Below are 19,095 nucleotides of genomic sequence, written 5' to 3' on the forward strand. Positions count from 1 at the left end.
CGAAGCTCCGAAAGGAAGAAGCTCCAAAAGGAAGAACCTCCGAAAGGAAGAAGCTCTGAAAGAAAGAACCTCCAAAAGGACGAAGCTCCAAAAGGACGAAGCTCCGAAAGGACGAACCTCCGAAAGGAAGAAGCTCTGAAAGGAAGAACCTCCGAAAGGAAGAACCTCCGAAAGGAAGAACCTCCGAAAGGAAGAAGCTCTGAAAGGAAGAACATCCGAAAAGAAGAACCTCCGAAAGGAAGAACCTCCGAAAGGAAGAAGCTCCAAAAGGACGAGGCTCCGAAAGGAAGATCCTCCGAAAGGACGAAGCTCCAAAAGGACGAAGCTCCAAAAGGAAGAACCTCCGAAAGGACGAGCCTCTGAAAGGAAGAACCTCCGAAAGGACGAGCCTCTGAAAGGAAGAAGCTCCGAAAGGAAGAACCTCCGAAAGGAAGAACCTCCGAAAGGAAGAACCTCCGAAAGGACGAGGCTCCAAAAGGACGAGGCTCCGAAAGGAAGAACCTCCGAAAGGAAGAGCCTCTGAAAGGAAGAAGCTCTGAAAGGAAGAACCTCCGAAAGGAAGAACCTCCGAAAGGAAGAAGCTCCAAAAGGACGAGGCTCCGAAAGGAAGAACCTCCGAAAGGAAGAGCCTCTGAAAGGAAGAAGCTCCGAAAGGAAGAACCTCCGAAAGGAAGAGCCTCCGAAAGGAAGAAGCTCTGAAAGGAAGAACCTCCGAAAGGAAGAACCTCCGAAAGGAAGAACCTCCGAAAGGAAGAACCTCCGAAAGGAAGAAGCTCCAAAAGGACGAGGCTCCGAAAGGAAGATCCTCCGAAAGGACGAGGCTCCAAAAGGACGAAGCTCCAAAAGGAAGAACCTCCGAAAGGAAGAGCCTCTGAAAGGAAGAAGCTCCGAAAGGAAGAACCTCCGAAAGGAAGAACCTCCGAAAGGAAGAACCTCCGAAAAGACGAGGCTCCAAAAGGACGAAGCTCCAAAAGGACGAAGCTCCAAAAGGACGAGGCTCCGAAAGGACGAAGCTCCAAAAGGACGAAGCTCCGAAAGGACGAAGCTCCGAAAGGAAGAAGCTCCAAAAGGAAGAACCTCCGAAAGGAAGAAGCTCTGAAAGAAAGAACCTCCAAAAGGACGAAGCTCCGAAAGGACGAAGCTCCGAAAGGAATAACCTCCGAAAGGAAGAACCTTCGAAAGGACGAGGCTCCAAAAGGACGAAGCTCCAAAAGGAAGAAGCTCCGAAAGGAAGAACCTCCGAAAGGAAGAAACTCTGAAAGGAAGAACCTCCGAAAGGAAGATCCTCTGAAAGGAAGAAGCTCTGAAAGGAAGAACCTCCGAAAGGAATAACCTCCGAAAGGAAGAACCTTCCAAAGGACGAGGCTCCAAAAGGACGAAGCTCCAAAAGGACGAAGCTCCAAAAGGACGAGGCTCCGAAAGGACGAAGCTCCAAAAGGACGAAGCTCCGAAAGGACAAAGATCCGAAAGGACGAAGCTCCGAAAGGACGAAGCTCCGAAAGGAAGAAGCTCCAAAAGGAAGAACCTCCGAAAGGACGAAGCTCCGAAAGGACGAAGCTCCAAAAGGAAGAAGCTCCGAAAGGACGAAGCTCTGAAAGGAAGAATCTCCAAAAGCACGAGGCTCCGAAAGCACGAAGCTCCGAAAGGACGAAGCTCCGAAAGGACGAAGCTCTGAAAGGAAGAATCTCCGAAAGGAAGAAGCTGCAAAAGGAAGAACCTCCGAAAGGAAGAACCTCCGAAAGGAAGAAGCTCCGAAAGGAAGAACCTCCGAAAGGAAGAAGCTCTGAAAGGAAGAAGCTCTGAAAGGAAGAACCTCTGAAAGGAAGATCCTCTGAAAGGAAGAAGCTCCGAAAGGAAGAACCTCCGAAAGGAAGAGGCTCCAAAAGGACCAAGCTCCAAAAGGACCAAGCTCCGAAAGGAAGAAGCTCCAAAAGGAAGAACCTCCGAAAGGAAGAACCTCCGAAAGGAAGAAGCTCCAAAAGGAAGAACCTCCGAAAGGACGAAGCTCCGAAAGGAAGAAGCTCTGAAAGGAAGAACCTCCGAAAGGAATAACCTCCGAAAGGAAGAACCTTCGAAAGGACGAGGCTCCAAAAGGACGAAGCTCCAAAAGGAATAACCTCCGAAAGGAAGAACCTCCGAAATGAAGAAGCTCTGAAAGGAAGAAGCTCTGAAAGGAAGAACCTCCGAAAGGAAGAACCTCCGAAAGGAAGAACCTCCGAAAGGACGAGGCTCCAAAAGGACGAAGCTCCAAAAGGACGAGGCTCCAAAAGGACGAAGCTCCAAAAGGACGAAGCTCCAAAAGGACGAGGCTCCGAAAGGACGAAGCTCCAAAAGGACGAAGCTCCGAAAGGACAAAGATCCGAAAGGACGAAGCTCCGAAAGGACGAAGCTCCGAAAGGAAGAAGCTCCAAAAGGAAGAACCTCCGAAAGGAAGAAGCTCTGAAAGAAAGAACCTCCAAAAGGACGAAGCTCCAAAAGGACGAAGCTCCGAAAGGACGAACCTCCGAAAGGAAGAAGCTCTGAAAGGAAGAACCTCCGAAAGGAAGAACCTCCGAAAGGAAGAACCTCCGAAAGGAAGAAGCTCTGAAAGGAAGAACATCCGAAAAGAAGAACCTCCGAAAGGAAGAACCTCCGAAAGGAAGAAGCTCCAAAAGGACGAGGCTCCGAAAGGAAGATCCTCCGAAAGGACGAAGCTCCAAAAGGACGAAGCTCCAAAAGGAAGAACCTCCGAAAGGACGAGCCTCTGAAAGGAAGAACCTCCGAAAGGACGAGCCTCTGAAAGGAAGAAGCTCCGAAAGGAAGAACCTCCGAAAGGAAGAACCTCCGAAAGGAAGAACCTCCGAAAGGACGAGGCTCCAAAAGGACGAGGCTCCGAAAGGAAGAACCTCCGAAAGGAAGAGCCTCTGAAAGGAAGAAGCTCTGAAAGGAAGAACCTCCGAAAGGAAGAACCTCCGAAAGGAAGAAGCTCCAAAAGGACGAGGCTCCGAAAGGAAGAACCTCCGAAAGGAAGAGCCTCTGAAAGGAAGAAGCTCCGAAAGGAAGAACCTCCGAAAGGAAGAGCCTCTGAAAGGAAGAAGCTCTGAAAGGAAGAACCTCCGAAAGGAAGAGCCTCCGAAAGGAAGAAGCTCTGAAAGGAAGAAGCTCTGAAAGGAAGAACCTCCGAAAGGAAGAACCTCCGAAAGGAAGAACCTCCGAAAGGAAGAAGCTCCAAAAGGACGAGGCTCCGAAAGGAAGAACCTCCGAAAGGAAGAGGCTCCAAAAGGACGAGGCTCCGAAAGGAAGAACCTCCGAAAGGACGAACCTCCGAAAGGACGAGGCTCCAAAAGGACGAGGCTCCGAAAGGAAGAACCTCCGAAAGGAAGAACCTCCGAAAGGAAGAAGCTCCAAAAGGACGAGGCTCCGAAAGGACGAACCTCCGAAAGGAAGAAGCTCTGAAAGGAAGAACCTCCGAAAGGAATAACCTCCGAAAGGAAGAACCTTCGAAAGGACGAGGCTCCAAAAGGACGAAGCTCCAAAAGGAAGAAGCTCCGAAAGGAAGAACCTCCGAAAGGAAGAAACTCTGAAAGGAAGAACCTCCGAAAGGAAGATCCTCTGAAAGGAAGAAGCTCTGAAAGGAAGAACCTCCGAAAGGAATAACCTCCGAAAGGAAGAACCTTCGAAAGGACGAGGCTCCAAAAGGACGAAGCTCCAAAAGGAAGAAGCTCCGAAAGGAAGAACCTCCGAAAGGAAGAAACTCTGAAAGGAAGAACCTCCGAAAGGAAGATCCTCTGAAAGGAAGAAGCTCTGAAAGGAAGAACCTCCGAAAGGAATAACCTCCGAAAGGAAGAACCTTCCAAAGGACGAGGCTCCAAAAGGACGAAGCTCCAAAAGGACGAAGCTCCAAAAGGACGAGGCTCCGAAAGGACGAAGCTCCAAAAGGACGAAGCTCCGAAAGGACAAAGATCCGAAAGGACGAAGCTCCGAAAGGACGAAGCTCCGAAAGGAAGAAGCTCCAAAAGGAAGAACCTCCGAAAGGAAGAAGCTCCGAAAGGACGAGGACCCGAAAGGACGAAGCTCCGAAAGGACGAAGCTCCAAAAGGAAGAAGCTCCGAAAGGACGAAGCTCTGAAAGGAAGAATCTCCAAAAGCACGAGGCTCCGAAAGCACGAAGCTCCGAAAGGACGAAGCTCCGAAAGGAAGAAGCTGCAAAAGGAAGAACCTCCGAAAGGAAGAACCTCCGAAAGGAAGAAGCTCCGAAAGGAAGAACCTCCGAAAGGAAGAAGCTCTGAAAGGAAGAAGCTCTGAAAGGAAGAACCTCTGAAAGGAAGATCCTCTGAAAGGAAGAAGCTCCGAAAGGAAGAACCTCCGAAAGGAAGAGGCTCCGAAAGGAAGAACCTCCGAAAGGAAGAAGCTCCGAAAGGAAGAACCTCCGAAAGGACGAAGCTCCGAAAGGAAGAAGCTCCGAAAGGACGAACCTCCGAAAGGAAGAAGCTCTGAAAGGAAGAACCTCCGAAAGGAAGATCCTCTGAAAGGAAGAAGCTCTGAAAGGAAGAACCTCCGAAAGGAATAACCTCCGAAAGGAAGAACCTTCGAAAGGACGAGGCTCCAAAAGGACGAAGCTCCAAAAGGAAGAAGCTCCGAAAGGAAGAACCTCCGAAAGGAAGAAACTCTGAAAGGAAGAACCTCCGAAAGGAAGATCCTCTGAAAGGAAGAAGCTCTGAAAGGAAGAACCTCCGAAAGGAATAACCTCCGAAAGGAAGAACCTTCCAAAGGACGAGGCTCCAAAAGGACGAAGCTCCAAAAGGACGAAGCTCCAAAAGGACGAGGCTCCGAAAGGACGAAGCTCCAAAAGGACGAAGCTCCGAAAGGACAAAGATCCGAAAGGACGAAGCTCCGAAAGGACGAAGCTCCGAAAGGAAGAAGCTCCAAAAGGAAGAACCTCCGAAAGGAAGAAGCTCCGAAAGGACGAGGACCCGAAAGGACGAAGCTCCGAAAGGACGAAGCTCCAAAAGGAAGAAGCTCCGAAAGGACGAAGCTCTGAAAGGAAGAATCTCCAAAAGCACGAGGCTCCGAAAGCACGAAGCTCCGAAAGGACGAAGCTCCGAAAGGAAGAAGCTGCAAAAGGAAGAACCTCCGAAAGGAAGAACCTCCGAAAGGAAGAAGCTCCGAAAGGAAGAAGCTCCGAAAGGAAGAAGCTCTGAAAGGAAGAAGCTCTGAAAGGAAGAACCTCTGAAAGGAAGATCCTCTGAAAGGAAGAAGCTCCGAAAGGAAGAACCTCCGAAAGGAAGAGGCTCCGAAAGGAAGAACCTCCGAAAGGAAGAAGCTCCGAAAGGAAGAACCTCCGAAAGGACGAAGCTCCGAAAGGAAGAAGCTCTGAAAGGAAGAACCTCCGAAAGGAATAACCTCCGAAAGGAAGAACCTTCGAAAGGACGAGGCTCCAAAAGGACGAAGCTCCAAAAGGAATAACCTCCGAAAGGAAGAACCTCCGAAATGAAGAAGCTCTGAAAGGAAGAAGCTCTGAAAGGAAGAACCTCCGAAAGGAAGAACCTCCGAAAGGAAGAACCTCCGAAAGGACGAGGCTCCAAAAGGACGAAGCTCCAAAAGGACGAAGCTCCGAAAGGAAGAACCTCCGAAAGGAAGAACCTCCGAAAGGAAGAACCTCCGAAAGGACGAGGCTCCAAAAGGACGAGGCTCCGAAAGGAAGAACCTCCGAAAGGAAGAGCCTCTGAAAGGAAGAAGCTCTGAAAGGAAGAACCTCCGAAAGGAAGAACCTCCGAAAGGAAGAAGCTCCAAAAGGACGAGGCTCCGAAAGGAAGAACCTCCGAAAGGAAGAGCCTCTGAAAGGAAGAAGCTCCGAAAGGAAGAACCTCCGAAAGGAAGAGCCTCTGAAAGGAAGAAGCTCTGAAAGGAAGAACCTCCGAAAGGAAGAGCCTCCGAAAGGAAGAAGCTCTGAAAGGAAGAAGCTCTGAAAGGAAGAACCTCCGAAAGGAAGAACCTCCGAAAGGAAGAACCTCCGAAAGGAAGAAGCTCCAAAAGGACGAGGCTCCGAAAGGAAGAACCTCCGAAAGGAAGAGGCTCCAAAAGGACGAGGCTCCGAAAGGAAGAACCTCCGAAAGGACGAACCTCCGAAAGGACGAGGCTCCAAAAGGACGAGGCTCCGAAAGGAAGAACCTCCGAAAGGAAGAACCTCCGAAAGGAAGAAGCTCCAAAAGGACGAGGCTCCGAAAGGACGAACCTCCGAAAGGAAGAAGCTCTGAAAGGAAGAACCTCCGAAAGGAATAACCTCCGAAAGGAAGAACCTTCGAAAGGACGAGGCTCCAAAAGGACGAAGCTCCAAAAGGAAGAAGCTCCGAAAGGAAGAACCTCCGAAAGGAAGAAACTCTGAAAGGAAGAACCTCCGAAAGGAAGATCCTCTGAAAGGAAGAAGCTCTGAAAGGAAGAACCTCCGAAAGGAATAACCTCCGAAAGGAAGAACCTTCGAAAGGACGAGGCTCCAAAAGGACGAAGCTCCAAAAGGAAGAAGCTCCGAAAGGAAGAACCTCCGAAAGGAAGAAACTCTGAAAGGAAGAACCTCCGAAAGGAAGATCCTCTGAAAGGAAGAAGCTCTGAAAGGAAGAACCTCCGAAAGGAATAACCTCCGAAAGGAAGAACCTTCCAAAGGACGAGGCTCCAAAAGGACGAAGCTCCAAAAGGACGAAGCTCCAAAAGGACGAGGCTCCGAAAGGACGAAGCTCCAAAAGGACGAAGCTCCGAAAGGACAAAGATCCGAAAGGACGAAGCTCCGAAAGGACGAAGCTCCGAAAGGAAGAAGCTCCAAAAGGAAGAACCTCCGAAAGGAAGAAGCTCCGAAAGGACGAGGACCCGAAAGGACGAAGCTCCGAAAGGACGAAGCTCCAAAAGGAAGAAGCTCCGAAAGGACGAAGCTCTGAAAGGAAGAATCTCCAAAAGCACGAGGCTCCGAAAGCACGAAGCTCCGAAAGGACGAAGCTCCGAAAGGAAGAAGCTGCAAAAGGAAGAACCTCCGAAAGGAAGAACCTCCGAAAGGAAGAAGCTCCGAAAGGAAGAACCTCCGAAAGGAAGAAGCTCTGAAAGGAAGAAGCTCTGAAAGGAAGAACCTCTGAAAGGAAGATCCTCTGAAAGGAAGAAGCTCCGAAAGGAAGAACCTCCGAAAGGAAGAGGCTCCGAAAGGAAGAACCTCCGAAAGGAAGAAGCTCCGAAAGGAAGAACCTCCGAAAGGACGAAGCTCCGAAAGGAAGAAGCTCCGAAAGGACGAACCTCCGAAAGGAAGAAGCTCTGAAAGGAAGAACCTCCGAAAGGAAGATCCTCTGAAAGGAAGAAGCTCTGAAAGGAAGAACCTCCGAAAGGAATAACCTCCGAAAGGAAGAACCTTCGAAAGGACGAGGCTCCAAAAGGACGAAGCTCCAAAAGGAAGAAGCTCCGAAAGGAAGAACCTCCGAAAGGAAGAAACTCTGAAAGGAAGAACCTCCGAAAGGAAGATCCTCTGAAAGGAAGAAGCTCTGAAAGGAAGAACCTCCGAAAGGAATAACCTCCGAAAGGAAGAACCTTCCAAAGGACGAGGCTCCAAAAGGACGAAGCTCCAAAAGGACGAAGCTCCAAAAGGACGAGGCTCCGAAAGGACGAAGCTCCAAAAGGACGAAGCTCCGAAAGGACAAAGATCCGAAAGGACGAAGCTCCGAAAGGACGAAGCTCCGAAAGGAAGAAGCTCCAAAAGGAAGAACCTCCGAAAGGAAGAAGCTCCGAAAGGACGAGGACCCGAAAGGACGAAGCTCCGAAAGGACGAAGCTCCAAAAGGAAGAAGCTCCGAAAGGACGAAGCTCTGAAAGGAAGAATCTCCAAAAGCACGAGGCTCCGAAAGCACGAAGCTCCGAAAGGACGAAGCTCCGAAAGGAAGAAGCTGCAAAAGGAAGAACCTCCGAAAGGAAGAACCTCCGAAAGGAAGAAGCTCCGAAAGGAAGAAGCTCCGAAAGGAAGAAGCTCTGAAAGGAAGAAGCTCTGAAAGGAAGAACCTCTGAAAGGAAGATCCTCTGAAAGGAAGAAGCTCCGAAAGGAAGAACCTCCGAAAGGAAGAGGCTCCGAAAGGAAGAACCTCCGAAAGGAAGAAGCTCCGAAAGGAAGAACCTCCGAAAGGACGAAGCTCCGAAAGGAAGAAGCTCTGAAAGGAAGAACCTCCGAAAGGAATAACCTCCGAAAGGAAGAACCTTCGAAAGGACGAGGCTCCAAAAGGACGAAGCTCCAAAAGGAATAACCTCCGAAAGGAAGAACCTCCGAAATGAAGAAGCTCTGAAAGGAAGAAGCTCTGAAAGGAAGAACCTCCGAAAGGAAGAACCTCCGAAAGGAAGAACCTCCGAAAGGACGAGGCTCCAAAAGGACGAAGCTCCAAAAGGACGAAGCTCCAAAAGGACGAGGCTCCGAAAGGACGAAGCTCCAAAAGGACGAAGCTCCGAAAGGACAAAGATCCGAAAGGACGAAGCTCCGAAAGGACGAAGCTCCGAAAGGAAGAAGCTCCAAAAGGAAGAACCTCCGAAAGGAAGAAGCTCTGAAAGAAAGAACCTCCAAAAGGACGAAGCTCCAAAAGGACGAAGCTCCGAAAGGACGAACCTCCGAAAGGAAGAAGCTCTGAAAGGAAGAACCTCCGAAAGGAAGAACCTCCGAAAGGAAGAACCTCTGAAAGGAAGAAGCTCTGAAAGGAAGAACCTCAGAAAAGAAGAACCTCCGAAAGGAAGAACCTCCGAAAGGAAGAAGCTCCAAAAGGACGAGGCTCCGAAAGGAAGATCCTCCGAAAGGACGAGGCTCCAAAAGGACGAAGCTCCAAAAGGAAGAACCTCCGAAAGGAAGAGCCTCTGAAAGGAAGAAGCTCCGAAAGGAAGAACCTCCGAAAGGAAGAACCTCCGAAAGGAAGAACCTCCGAAAAGACGAGGCTCCAAAAGGACGAAGCTCCAAAAGGACGAAGCTCCAAAAGGACGAGGCTCCGAAAGGACGAAGCTCCAAAAGGACGAAGCTCCGTAAGGACGAAGCTCCGAAAGGAAGAAGCTCCAAAAGGAAGAACCTCCGAAAGGAAGAAGCTCTGAAAGAAAGAACCTCCAAAAGGACGAAGCTCCGAAAGGACGAAGCTCCGAAAGGACGAACCTCCGAAAGGAAGAAGCTCTGAAAGGAAGAACCTCCGAAAGGAAGAACCTCCGAAAGGAAGAACCTCCGAAAGGAAGAAGCTCTGAAAGGAAGAACATCCGAAAAGAAGAACCTCCGAAAGGAAGAACCTCCGAAAGGAAGAAGCTCCAAAAGGACGAGGCTCCGAAAGGAAGATCCTCCGAAAGGACGAAGCTCCAAAAGGACGAAGCTCCAAAAGGAAGAACCTCCGAAAGGACGAGCCTCTGAAAGGAAGAACCTCCGAAAGGACGAGCCTCTGAAAGGAAGAACCTCCGAAAGGAATAACCTCCGAAAGGAAGAACCTTCCAAAGGACGAGGCTCCAAAAGGACGAAGCTCCAAAAGGACGAAGCTCCAAAAGGACGAGGCTCCGAAAGGACGAAGCTCCAAAAGGACGAAGCTCCGAAAGGACAAAGATCCGAAAGGACGAAGCTCCGAAAGGACGAAGCTCCGAAAGGAAGAAGCTCCGAAAGGAAGAACCTCCGAAAGGAAGAAGCTCCGAAAGGACGAGGACCCGAAAGGACGAAGCTCCGAAAGGACGAAGCTCCAAAAGGAAGAAGCTCCGAAAGGACGAAGCTCTGAAAGGAAAAATCTCCAAAAGCACGAGGCTCCGAAAGCACGAAGCTCCGAAAGGACGAAGCTCCGAAAGGAAGAAGCTGCAAAAGGAAGAACCTCCGAAAGGAAGAACCTCCGAAAGGAAGAAGCTCCGAAAGGAAGAACCTCCGAAAGGAAGAAGCTCTGAAAGGAAGAAGCTCTGAAAGGAAGAAGCTCCGAAAGGACGAGGACCCGAAAGGACGAAGCTCCGAAAGGACGAAGCTCCAAAAGGAAGAAGCTCCGAAAGGACGAAGCTCTGAAAGGAAGAATCTCCAAAAGCACGAGGCTCCGAAAGCACGAAGCTCCGAAAGGACGAAGCTCCGAAAGGAAGAAGCTGCAAAAGGAAGAACCTCCGAAAGGAAGAACCTCCGAAAGGAAGAAGCTCCGAAAGGAAGAACCTCCGAAAGGAAGAAGCTCTGAAAGGAAGAAGCTCTGAAAGGAAGAACCTCTGAAAGGAAGATCCTCTGAAAGGAAGAAGCTCCGAAAGGAAGAACCTCCGAAAGGAAGAGGCTCCGAAAGGAAGAACCTCCGAAAGGAAGAAGCTCCGAAAGGAAGAACCTCCGAAAGGACGAAGCTCCGAAAGGAAGAAGCTCTGAAAGGAAGAACCTCCGAAAGGAATAACCTCCGAAAGGAAGAACCTTCGAAAGGACGAGGCTCCAAAAGGACGAAGCTCCAAAAGGAATAACCTCCGAAAGGAAGAACCTCCGAAATGAAGAAGCTCTGAAAGGAAGAACCTCCGAAAGGAATAACCTCCGAAAGGAAGAACCTTCGAAAGGACGAGGCTCCAAAAGGACGAAGCTCCAAAAGGAATAACCTCCGAAAGGAAGAACCTCCGAAATGAAGAAGCTCTGAAAGGAAGAAGCTCTGAAAGGAAGAACCTCCGAAAGGAAGAACCTCCGAAAGGAAGAACCTCCGAAAGGACGAGGCTCCAAAAGGACGAAGCTCCAAAAGGACGAAGCTCCAAAAGGACGAGGCTCCGAAAGGACGAAGCTCCAAAAGGACGAAGCTCCGAAAGGACAAAGATCCGAAAGGACGAAGCTCCGAAAGGACGAAGCTCCGAAAGGAAGAAGCTCCAAAAGGAAGAACCTCCGAAAGGAAGAAGCTCTGAAAGAAAGAACCTCCAAAAGGACGAAGCTCCAAAAGGACGAAGCTCCGAAAGGACGAACCTCCGAAAGGAAGAAGCTCTGAAAGGAAGAACCTCCGAAAGGAAGAACCTCCGAAAGGAAGAACCTCCGAAAGGAAGAACCTCTGAAAGGAAGAAGCTCTGAAAGGAAGAACCTCAGAAAAGAAGAACCTCCGAAAGGAAGAACCTCCGAAAGGAAGAAGCTCCAAAAGGACTAGGCTCCGAAAGGAAGATCCTCCGAAAGGACGAGGCTCCAAAAGGACGAAGCTCCAAAAGGAAGAACCTCCGAAAGGAAGAGCCTCTGAAAGGAAGAAGCTCCGAAAGGAAGAACCTCCGAAAGGAAGAACCTCCGAAAGGAAGAACCTCCGAAAAGACGAGGCTCCAAAAGGACGAAGCTCCAAAAGGACGAAGCTCCAAAAGGACGAGGCTCCGAAAGGACGAAGCTCCAAAAGGACGAAGCTCCGTAAGGACGAAGCTCCGAAAGGAAGAAGCTCCAAAAGGAAGAACCTCCGAAAGGAAGAAGCTCTGAAAGAAAGAACCTCCAAAAGGACGAAGCTCCGAAAGGACGAAGCTCCGAAAGGACGAACCTCCGAAAGGAAGAAGCTCTGAAAGGAAGAACCTCCGAAAGGAAGAACCTCCGAAAGGAAGAACCTCCGAAAGGAAGAAGCTCTGAAAGGAAGAACATCCGAAAAGAAGAACCTCCGAAAGGAAGAACCTCCGAAAGGAAGAAGCTCCAAAAGGACGAGGATCCGAAAGGAAGATCCTCCGAAAGGACGAAGCTCCAAAAGGACGAAGCTCCAAAAGGAAGAACCTCCGAAAGGACGAGCCTCTGAAAGGAAGAACCTCCGAAAGGACGAGCCTCTGAAAGGAAGAAGCTCCGAAAGGAAGAACCTCCGAAAGGAAGAACCTCCGAAAGGACGAGGCTCCAAAAGGACGAGGCTCCGAAAGGAAGAACCTCCGAAAGGAAGAGCCTCTGAAAGGAAGAACCTCCGAAAGGAAGAAGCTCTGAAAGGAAGAAGCTCTGAAAGGAAGAACCTCCGAAAGGAAGAACCTCCGAAAGGAAGAACCTCCGAAAGGAAGAACCTCCGAAAGGAAGAAGCTCCAAAAGGACGAGGCTCCGAAAGGAAGAACCTCCGAAAGGAAGAGGCTCCAAAAGGACGAGGCTCCGAAAGGAAGAACCTCCGAAAGGAAGAGCCTCTGAAAGGAAGAAGCTCTGAAAGGAACAACCTCCGAAAGGAAGAAGCTCTGAAAGGAAGAAGCTCTGAAAGGAAGAACCTCCGAAAGGAAGAACCTCCGAAAGGAAGAACCTCCGAAAGGAAGAAGCTCCAAAAGGACGAGGCTCCGAAAGGAAGAACCTCCGAAAGGAAGAGGCTCCAAAAGGACGAGGCTCCGAAAGGAAGAACCTCCGAAAGGAAGAGCCTCTGAAAGGAAGAAGCTCTGAAAGGAACAACCTCCGAAAGGAAGAACCTCCGAAAGGAAGAAGCTCCAAAAGGACGAGGCTCCGAAAGGAAGAACCTCCGAAAGGACGAGGCTCCAAAAGGACGAGGCTCCGAAAGGAAGAACCTCCGAAAGGAAGAAGCTCTGAAAGGCAGAAGCTCTGAAAGGAAGAACCTCCGAAAGGAAGAACCTCCGAAAGGAAGAAGCTCCAAAAGGACGAGGCTCCGAAAGGAAGAACCTCCGAAAGGACGAGGCTCCAAAAGGACGAGGCTCCGAAAGGAAGAACCTCCGAAAGGACGAACCTCCGAAAGGACGAGGCTCCAAAAGGACGAGGCTCCGAAAGGAAGAACCTCCGAAAGGAAGAACCTCCGAAAGGAAGAAGCTCCAAAAGGACGAGGCTCCGAAAGGACGAACCTCCGAAAGGAAGAAGCTCTGAAAGGAAGAACCTCCGAAAGGAAGAACCTCCGAAAGGAAGAACCTCCGAAAGGAAGAACCTCCGAAAGGAAGAAGCTCTGAAAGGAAGAACCTCAGAAAAGAAGAACCTCCGAAAGGACGAAGCTCCAAAAGGACGAAGCTCCAAAAGGACGAGGCTTCGAAAGGACGAAGCTCCAAAAGGACGAAGCTCCGAAAGGACGAAGTTCCGAAAGGAAGAAGCTCCAAAAGGAAGAACCTCCGAAAGGAAGAAGCTCTGAAAGAAAGAACCTCCAAAAGGACGAAGCTCCGAAAGGACGAAGCTCCGAAAGGACGAACCTCCGAAAGGAAGAAGCTCTGAAAGGAAGAACCTCCGAAAGGAAGAACCTCCGAAAGGAAGAACCTCCGAAAGGAAGAAGCTCTGAAAGGAAGAACCTCCGAAAAGAAGAACCTCCGAAAGGAAGAAGCTCTGAAAGGAAGAACCTCCGAAAAGAAGAACCTCCGAAAGGAAGAACCTCCGAAAGGAAGAAGCTCCAAAAGGACGAGGCTCCGAAAGGAAGATCCTCCGAAAGGACGAGGCTCCAAAAGGACGAAGCTCCAAAAGGAAGAACCTCCGAAAGGACGAGCCTCTGAAAGGAAGAAGCTCCGAAAGGAAGAACCTCCGAAAGGAAGAACCTCCGAAAGGAAGAACCTCCGAAAGGACGAGGCTCCAAAAGGAGGAGGGTCCGAAAGGAAGAACCTCCGAAAGGAAGAGCCTCTGAAAGGAAGAAGCTCTGAAAGGAAGAACCTCCGAAAGGAAGAACCTTCAAAAGTACGAAGCTCCGAAAGGAAGAACCTCCGAAAGGAAGAGCCTCTGAAAGGAAGAAGCTCTGAAAGGAAGAACCTCCGAAAGGAAGAACCTCCAAAAGGAAGAAGCTCCGAAAGGAAGATCCTCCGAAAGGAAGAAGCTCCGAAAGGACGAAGTTCCGAAAGGAAGAACCTCCGAAAGGAAGAACCTCAGAAAGGAAGAGACTCCAAAAGTACGAATCTCTGAAAGGCAGAACCTCCGAAAGGAAGAACCTCCGAAAGGACGAAGCTCCGAACGGAAGAAGCTCCAAAATGACGAAGCTCCGAAAGGACGAGGCTCCGAAAGGAAGAACCTCCGAAAGGAAGAGCCTCTGAAAGGAAGAAGCTCTGAAAGGAACAACCTCCGAAAGGAAGAACATCCGAAAGGAAGAAGCTCCAAAAGGACGAGGCTCCGAAAGGAAGATCCTCCGAAAGGAAGAAGCTCCGAAAGTACGAAGCTCTGAAAGGCAGAACCTCCGAAAGGAAGAACCTCCGAAAGGACGAAGCTCCGAACGGAAGAAGCTCCAAAAGGAGGAAGCTCCAAAATGACGAAGCTCCGAAAGGACGAAGCTCCAAAAGGAAGAAGCTCCAAAAGGAATAACCTCCGAAAGGAAGAAGCTCCAAAATGACGAAGCTCCGAAAGGACGAAGCTCCAAAAGGAAGAAGCTCCAAAAGGAATAAGCTCCGAAAGGAAGAAGTTCCAAAAGGACGAAGCTCCGAAAGGACGAAGCTATGAAAGGACGAAGCTCCGAAAGGACGAAGCTCCGAAAGGAAGAACCTCCGAAAGGAAGAGCCTCTGAAAGGAAGAAGCTCTGAAAGGAAGAACCTCCGAAAGGAAGATCCTCTGAAAGGAAGAAGCTCTGAAAGGAAGAACCTCCGAAATGAAGAAGCTCCGAAAGGACGAAGCTCCAAAAGGACGAGGCTCCGAAAGGAAGATCCTCCGAAAGGACGAGGCTCCAAAAGGACGAAGCTCCAAAAGGAAGAACCTTCGAAAGGAAGAAGCTCTGAAAGGAAGAACCTCCGAAAGGAAGATCCTCTGAAAGGAAGAAGCTCTGAAAGGAAGAACCTCCGAAATGAAGAAGCTCTGAAAGGAAGAAGCTCTGAAAGGAAGAACCTCCGAAAGGAAGAACCTCCGAAAGGAAGAACCTCCGAAAGGACGAGGCTCCAAAAGGACGAGGCTCCGAAAGGAAGAACCTCCGAAAGGAAGAAGCTCTGAAAGGCAGAAGCTCTGAAAGGAAGAACCTCCGAAAGGAAGAACCTCCGAAAGGAAGAAGCTCCAAAAGGACGAGGCTCCAAAAGGACGAAGCTCCAAAAGGAAGAACCTTCGAAAGGAAGAAGCTCTGAAAGGAAGAAGCTCTGAAAGGAAGAACCTCCGAAAGGAAGAACCTCCGAAAGGAAGAACCTCCGAAAGGACGAGGCTCCAAAAGGACGAGGCTCCGAAAGGAAGAACCTCCGAAAGGAAGAAGCTCTGAAAGGCAGAAGCTCTGAAAGGAAGAACCTCCGAAAGGAAGAACCTCCGAAAGGAAGAACCTCCGAAAGGAAGAAGCTCCAAAAGGACGAGGCTCCGAAAGGAAGAACCTCCGAAAGGAAGAAGCTCCAAAAGGACGAGGCTCCGAAAGGAAGAACCTCCGAAAGGAAGAGCCTCTGAAAGGAAGAAGCTCTGAAAGGAACAACCTCCGAAAGGAAGAACCTCCGAAAGGAAGAAGCTCCAAAAGGACGAGGCTCCGAAAGGAAGAACCTCCGAAAGGACGAGGCTCCAAAAGGACGAGGCTCCGAAAGGAAGAACCTCCGAAAGGAAGAAGCTCTGAAAGGCAGAAGCTCTGAAAGGAAGAACCTCCGAAAGGAAGAACCTCCGAAAGGAAGAAGCTCCAAAAGGACGAGGCTCCGAAAGGAAGAACCTCCGAAAGGACGAGGCTCCAAAAGGACGAGGCTCCGAAAGGAAGAACCTCCGAAAGGACGAACCTCCGAAAGGACGAGGCTCCAAAAGGACGAGGCTCCGAAAGGAAGAACCTCCGAAAGGAAGAACCTCCGAAAGGACGAGGCTCCGAAAGGAAGAACCTCCGAAAGAAAGAACCTCCAAAAGGAAGAAGCTCCAAAAGGACGAAGCTCCGAAAGGACGTACCTCCGAAAGGAAGAAGCTCTGAAAGGAAGAACCTCCGAAAGGAAGAACCTCCGAAAGGAAGAACCTCCGAAAGGAAGAACCTCCGAAAGGAAGAAGCTCTGAAAGGAAGAACCTCAGAAAAGAAGAACCTCCGAAAGGAAGAACCTCCGAAAGGAAGAAGCTCCAAAAGGACGAGGCTCCGAAAGGAAGATCCTCCGAAAGGACGAGGCTCCAAAAGGACGAAGCTCCAAAAGGAAGAACTTCCGAAAGGAAGAGCCTCTGAAAGGAAGAAGCTCCGAAAGGAAGAACCTCCGAAAGGAAGAACCTCCGAAAGGAAGAACCTCCGAAAAGACGAGGCTCCAAAAGGACGAAGCTCCAAAAGGACGAAGCTCCAAAAGGACGAGGCTTCGAAAGGACGAAGCTCCAAAAGGACGAAGCTCCGAAAGGACGAAGCTCCGAAAGGAAGAAGCTCCAAAAGGAAGAACCTCCGAAAGGAAGAAGCTCTGAAAGAAAGAACCTCCAAAAGGACGAAGCTCCGAAAGGACGAAGCTCCGAAAGGACGAACCTCCGAAAGGAAGAAGCTCTGAAAGGAAGAACCTCCGAAAGGAAGAACCTCCGAAAGGAAGAACCTCCGAAAGGAAGAAGCTCTGAAAGGAAGAACCTCCGAAAAGAAGAACCTCCGAAAGGAAGAACCTCCGAAAGGAAGAAGCTCCAAAAGGACGAGGCTCCGAAAGGAAGATCCTCCGAAAGGACGAGGCTCCAAAAGGACGAAGCTCCAAAAGGAAGAACCTCCGAAAGGAAGAACCTCCGAAAGGAAGAACCTCCGAAAGGACGAGGCTCCAAAAGGACGAGGCTCCGAAAGGAAGAACCTCCGAAAGGAAGAGCCTCTGAAAGGAAGAAGCTCTGAAAGAAAGAACCTCCGAAAGGAAGAACCTTCAAAAGTACGAAGCTCCGAAAGGAAGAACCTCCGAAAGGAAGAGCCTCTGAAAGGAAGAAGCTCTGAAAGGAAGCACCTCCGAAAGGAAGAACCTCCGAAAGGAAGAAGCTCCAAAAGGACGAGGCTCCGAAAGGAAGAACATCTGAAAGGAAGAGCCTCTGAAAGGAAGAAGCTCCGAAAGGAAGAACCTCCGAAAGGAAGAGCCTCTGAAAGGAAGAAGCTCTGAAAGGAAGAACCTCCGAAAGGAAGAACCTCCGAAAGGAAGAAGCTCTGAAAGGAAGAAGCTCTGAAAGGAAGAACCTCCGAAAGGAAGAACCTCCGAAAGGAAGAACCTCCGAAAGGAAGAAGCTCCAAAAGGACGAGGTTCCGAAAGGAAGAACCTCCGAAAGGACGAGGCTCCAAAAGGACGAGGCTCCGAAAGGAAGAACCTCCGAAAGGAAGAGCCTCTGAAAGGAAGAAGCTCTGAAAGGAACAACCTCCGAAAGGAAGAACCTCCGAAAGGAAGAAGCTCCAAAAGGACGAGGCTCCGAAAGGAAGAACCTCCGAAAGGACGAGGCTCCAAAAGGACGAGGCTCCGAAAGGAAGAACCTCCGAAAGGAAGAAGCTCTGAAAGGCAGAAGCTCTGAAAGGAAGAACCTCCGAAAGGAAGAACCTCCGAAAGGAAGAAGCTCCAAAAGGACGAGGCTCCGAAAGGAAGAACCTCCGAAAGGACGAGGCTCCAAAAGGACGAGGCTCCGAAAGGAAGAACCTCCGAAAGGAAGAGCCTCTGAAAGGAAGAAGTTCTGAAAGGAATAACCTCCGAAAGGAAGAACCTCCAAAAGGAAGAAGCTCCGAAAGGAAGATCCTCCGAAAGGAAGAAGCTCCGAAAGGACGAAGTTCCGAAAGGAAGAACCTCCGAAAGGAAGAACCTCAGAAAGGAAGAACCTCCGAAAGGACGAAGCTCCGAACGGAAGAAGCTCCAAAAGGAGGAAGCTCCGAAAGGAAGAAGCTGCAAAATGACGAAGCTCCGAAAGGACGAAGCTCCAAAAGGAAGAAGCTCCAAAAGGAATAACCTCCGAAAGGAAGAAGCTCCAAAATGACGAAGCTCCGAAAGGACGAGGCTCCGAAAGGAAGAACCTCCGAAAGGAAGAGCCTCTGAAAGGAAGAAGCTCTGAAAGGAACAACCTCCGAAAGGAAGAACATCCGAAAGGAAGAAGCTCCAAAAGGACGAGGCTCCGAAAGGAAGAACCTCCGAAAGGACGAGGCTCCAAAATGACGAAGCTCCGAAAGGACGAGGCTCCGAAAGGAAGAAGCTCTGAAAGGCAGAAGCTCTGAAAGGAAGAACCTCCGAAAGGAAGAAGCTCCAAAAGGACGAGGCTCCGAAAGGAAGAACCTCCGAAAGGACGAGGCTCCAAAAGGACGAGGCTCCGAAAGGAAGAACCTCCGAAAGGAAGAGCCTCTGAAAGGAAGAAGCTCTGAAAGGAATAACATCCGAAAGGACGAAGCTCCGAACGGAAGAAGCTCCAAAAGGAGGAAGCTCCAAAAGGACGAAGCTCCGAAAGGACGAAGCTCCAAAAGGAAGAAGCTCCAAAAGGAATAACCTCCGAAAGGAAGAAGCTCCAAAATGACGAAGCTCCGAAAGGACGAAGCTCCAAAAGGAAGAAGCTCCAAAAGGAATAACCTCCGAAAGGAAGAAGCTCCAAAAGGACGAAGCTCCGAAAGGACGAAGCTATGAAAGGACGAAGCTCCGAAAGGACGAAGCTCCGAAAGGAAGAACCTCCGAAAGGAAGAGCCTCCGAAAGGAAGAAGCTCCGAAAGGAAGAACCTCCGAAAGGAAGAAGCTCTGAAAGGACGAGGCTCCAAAAGGACGAAGCTCCAAAAGGATGAAGCTCCAAAAGGACGAGGCTCCGAAAGGACGAAGCTCCAAAAGGACGAAGCTCCGAAAGGACAAAGATCCGAAAGGAAGAACCTCCGAAAGGAAGAACCTCCGAAAGGAAGAACCTCCGAAAGGAAGAAGCTCTGAAAGGAAGAACCTCCGAAAAGAAGAACCTCCGAAAGGAAGAACCTCCGAAAGGAAGAAGCTCCAAAAGGACGAGGCTCCGAAAGGAAGATCCTCCGAAAGGACGAGGCTCCAAAAGGACGAAGCTCCAAAAGGAAGAACCTTCGAAAGGAAGAAGCTCTGAAAGGAAGAACCTCCGAAAGGAAGATCCTCTGAAAGGAAGAAGCTCCGAAAGGAAGAACCTCCGAAAGGACGAGGCTCCAAAAGGACGAGGCTCCGAAAGGAAGAACCTCCGAAAGGACGAGGCTCCAAAAGGACGAGGCTCCGAAAGGAAGAACCTCCGAAAGGAAGAACCTCCGAAAGGAAGAAGCTCCAAAAGGACGAGGCTCCGAAAGGAAGAAGCTCTGAAAGAAAGAACCTCCAAAAGGACGAAGCTCCAAAAGGACGAAGCTCCGAAAGGACGAACCTCCAAAGGAAGAATCTCTGAAAGGAAGAACCTCCGAAAGGAAGAACCTCCGAAAGGAAGAACCTCCGAAAGGAAGAAGCTC

The sequence above is a fragment of the Gobius niger genome, assembly GCF_951799975.1.
Source record: "Gobius niger genome assembly, chromosome: 2".
NCBI classification, from domain to species: Eukaryota; Metazoa; Chordata; class Actinopteri; order Gobiiformes; family Gobiidae; genus Gobius; species Gobius niger.